Source organism: Triturus cristatus, chromosome 5_2 (genome assembly GCF_964204655.1).
Source record: "Triturus cristatus chromosome 5_2, aTriCri1.1, whole genome shotgun sequence".
Lineage (NCBI taxonomy): Eukaryota > Metazoa > Chordata > Amphibia > Caudata > Salamandridae > Triturus > Triturus cristatus.
Genome location: NC_140588.1, coordinates 42,547,278 through 42,550,706, shown reverse-complemented (window position 1 = coordinate 42,550,706; position 3,429 = coordinate 42,547,278). Strand labels below are relative to the sequence as shown.

The following is a 3,429-nucleotide window of genomic DNA, read 5'->3' as shown; positions in this document are numbered from 1 at the left end:
CTTCTTACAACTCCTCCTCATCATAGTCCAGTATGGTGTCATCTGTGTTTACATGCACTCACAACATCCTGCAACCACTCTCATGCACCACCATCACCAACCTCAGCATCGTATAATTTTTGGTACATGTCCTTCTTCCGAGACAAGGCCACATATAACCTTCCTCACTCCTGGTGACTGTTTTTCCATACCGTTCCCCAACCAGCCACACTGACGCAAGTTCAGACTTCAGTGCGGGGTAACTGAAACTCACTAGACTCTCCCTGCTGTCCACCTGCACTTCGTCAGATCCCCCGGAATGTTTGTACCTTCCTAACCCTTTACCTGTGCCTCCCCTTTCCCTGAACTGTCTTCAGAGACCCATTCCCAGTGATCTCTTGGCTGAATATATGCCCTGCACTATCCACAGGCAAGGATCCAGCCCCAATTTTTGCCACCTGTGGTATTTCACCCCTAATCCCAGTTCCACCGTTTGCCTTCCTGCCATTCATATGTTCACCAAAATCCAATAGGAGGGCTGTCTGCATGGCAGGCCCAGACTGTACAGATGGCACCTTTCCTTTACTCCTCAAACCCCTGGGCCACCGCACTATGCTTGTTCCCAAACCAACATTGCTCTTCATAATCTATCAGCGCCTGCACTATCAGGTCACACCTCCCCCTGCTCTGTCTCGCTCATAGTCATCTTTGTATTGCAATGGACCGGACCTTCCCTAGTGGTGTAGTTAATTTTTGTGGCAGCCCTGAGTCATTGCTAGCCCTGTGAGCATCCTCCTTGGGCAGTGGCAGCTGTTTGAGCAGAGGAGCATCGCCCCAGTGGTTAAAATGCCCCAGAATTGAAAATATAAAGTGATAATAAAGTTGATTTGCAGAGTGTCTGCAGCAGGAAGGAGGGTGGGCTGCCTCTGCATTTTTCAAAGTGCACATGTATTTTTGGCAGGCCTTCTTGCTATGGTCAGCCAGGCATGCACACTTTGAAACCTCTAACTCAGCTCTCTTAAAACAGCTGGGTTAGAGTAAGTGCAGGACTCTAGTGTCCTTGGAAGCAGTGACTGAGGTCGCTCCCTCCAATCAGGGCTCTGCTGTCACAGCATGAGAGCAGTGCCAGGGTTGGTTAAGGCAATCTTCAAGGGTTCGTGCTGCAGAATGAAAATATGCAGCGAGGAAGGGGTCGGACTTGTCGCTGGTGTTTTTTATTTGTACCCACCACCCATTTGCCTGCCGACCACTCCCCTTGGATACCAGCCACCACTGCCCCTCCCTCTCACCAGAGATCAGCGGAGAAGCCTCACAAGCTTGTAAGGCTTTTGTTTTACATTTCTTTTTCTTCATGGCAACAACAAATAATCGGCAGGGACTTTCAGCCCTGGAGAGCCGCCATCCCAGCTCTTCTTCCAGTCCCGCACCTGCCTCCTCTGCCACCCACATGTAGTTTAGGCCAAAATTGCTGCCGCTATTCCCCCAGCAGAAGGTCTCTTCAGGCACCACCACTGCGGAATCAAAGCTGGGTCCAAATTGATTAGCTTAATGATGCCAGCCCTCCCTGCCTCCACTAAAGCAAGCAGCAAATTAATAGCAATTTTACCCTGCTTGCTTGCCATGCTTCTGCAACCACATTCCACTTTTTTAATTAAGACCCGACACATCAGACAAAAGCTCTCACTCTGCTCCGACAATGCCCTAACCTCCAAATCCAAACAACTCTAAAAATGTATAGAAATAAACTCTTTGTCCCTACCGACCGGCGTGCCAGTCATAGGGCAAAAGAGAGGTTTGTCCTAACGGCCCTCTGACAAAAGGTTCATTCCCTGAGCAATAATGAAACAATATCAGTTTCACAACAGTGTTACAATTGGAAGTTCCAAAAAGAGTAAAAATGTCCAATATCAATTCAAGATCTTTTATTTTTCAATTTTCGTAGTTTGTTCACGGAGGACTTTGTTAAACCACAAGTTCCATTCTTGAGTCAAACAGCCAACACGTGTTTCGTCTATGGTTACAATATTCCATAAAGACTTCTTCAGGGCTGTAACGGATAATTATACAAATTCATTACCATCAGCCTCATACCTTAAGATTTTTTCAAACCTCCACCGAAGTAAAGGATTGTATAAAGGAAACCGAGAAAAATAGTCCTAAAAGAACTTAAAATGTGCCAAAGAACTAAAAAAAGTTAAATAAACCATAGCCACACAATAGTGCCAGAAAGTAAAACACCACCAAGCATTGAAGTTAAGAACAATAAGAGAAGGACAGCCCACTATTGTGTTCAACATCAGAAAAACGCCCATATTAAACACAATATTATAAAAGCTACCAACCTTAGACAAATATCATAGTAAATTGTATCCTTGAATCTTCAATATCTTAAAAACGGTAATCTTTTCTTATGTATAATATTCTAAGAGGGAAAAACATACAGAACTTATAAATGGCAAAGTGTATCGTTAACCCTAACTACCCTAGGGTAAGATGAAGAATCACTCACCAATTGCAAACAAGTTAACCCAATTTCAAAAGGTATTATTCACCAAGAGCAATAATTCACGGGCTACGTATCCCCAACATCCTCCTATATAATATCACCTAATAAAAGAGAAGAAACACACATTCTCAGTGTTGGGAGCCCCTCACTCGGAAACTATTAATATCACCTAAACCCATTGTAAAGTGAACTGAAAAGGTTTCATAATTCAGATTAATTCATACATATTCCTAAGTGACCCACATAACATAACAATCCTCAAAAATATGGGGTAGACAAAAAACCGCATTCAAAATCATGTTGGACCTACGAAGAAATATTTGTCTTACCATGTTTAAGTTTAATTCTTCCCTCTCAATTCCCTTAAAAAACAGAGAGAACAAAAGGCCAAAGAACTAGGGAACTCTCACCTCCCGTATCAGGGCATGAATCCTCTCCGTAATCTCCCGAACCGCAAGTGTGGCGTGTAACGTGAGCGCCATGTTTTTGGTTCTATTTATTTGAACCACGTATAGAAAACAATGACAGTGGACTAACCCAATCTCAAAAACCCACTACAGGCGCCATCTTAAAAGGTGCAAAAGTTGCAAACGTTACCGTTATCGAAATGACAGTTACTCATCAGAAATACATCCGAACTATCCATATAAAACCTGAATATTAAACCATTTGAGTAAGATAACCGCAAAGCCTAATTAACATTTAAACCACTATTCAGCAAGGCATCCTTTAGTGGAAACCCGCAAAGTCGCATTCTTATGTAAATCTAACTAAATACGATACACATTAAGTAAACGCGGTTGAAACCCTTAAAAGAACTGTCCACATAAGGACATTGGTCGATACGAGTAAAGTTATGTATAAGACAAAAAAAAAAAAAAAAAAAAGGAAGAAGAAAAGGGGAAGAGATAAAACGAAGGAAAAGAGAGTCTAATGAAGATAAA

General features: G+C 42.8%; 1 long non-coding RNA gene across 1 annotated transcript; it reads right to left on the bottom strand.

The window, feature by feature from the left end:
• Positions 1 to 1,916: 1,916 nt before the first annotated feature.
• On the bottom strand, positions 1,917 to 2,966 carry LOC146822630 (uncharacterized). The gene is made up of 4 exons (XR_014962071.1): positions 2,896 to 2,966; positions 2,489 to 2,586; positions 2,322 to 2,401; positions 1,917 to 2,026 (listed from the first exon to the last, which is right to left on the bottom strand). It is a non-coding gene; the product is annotated as an uncharacterized LOC146822630 (long non-coding RNA).
• Between the last annotated feature and the right edge of the window lie 463 nt (positions 2,967 to 3,429).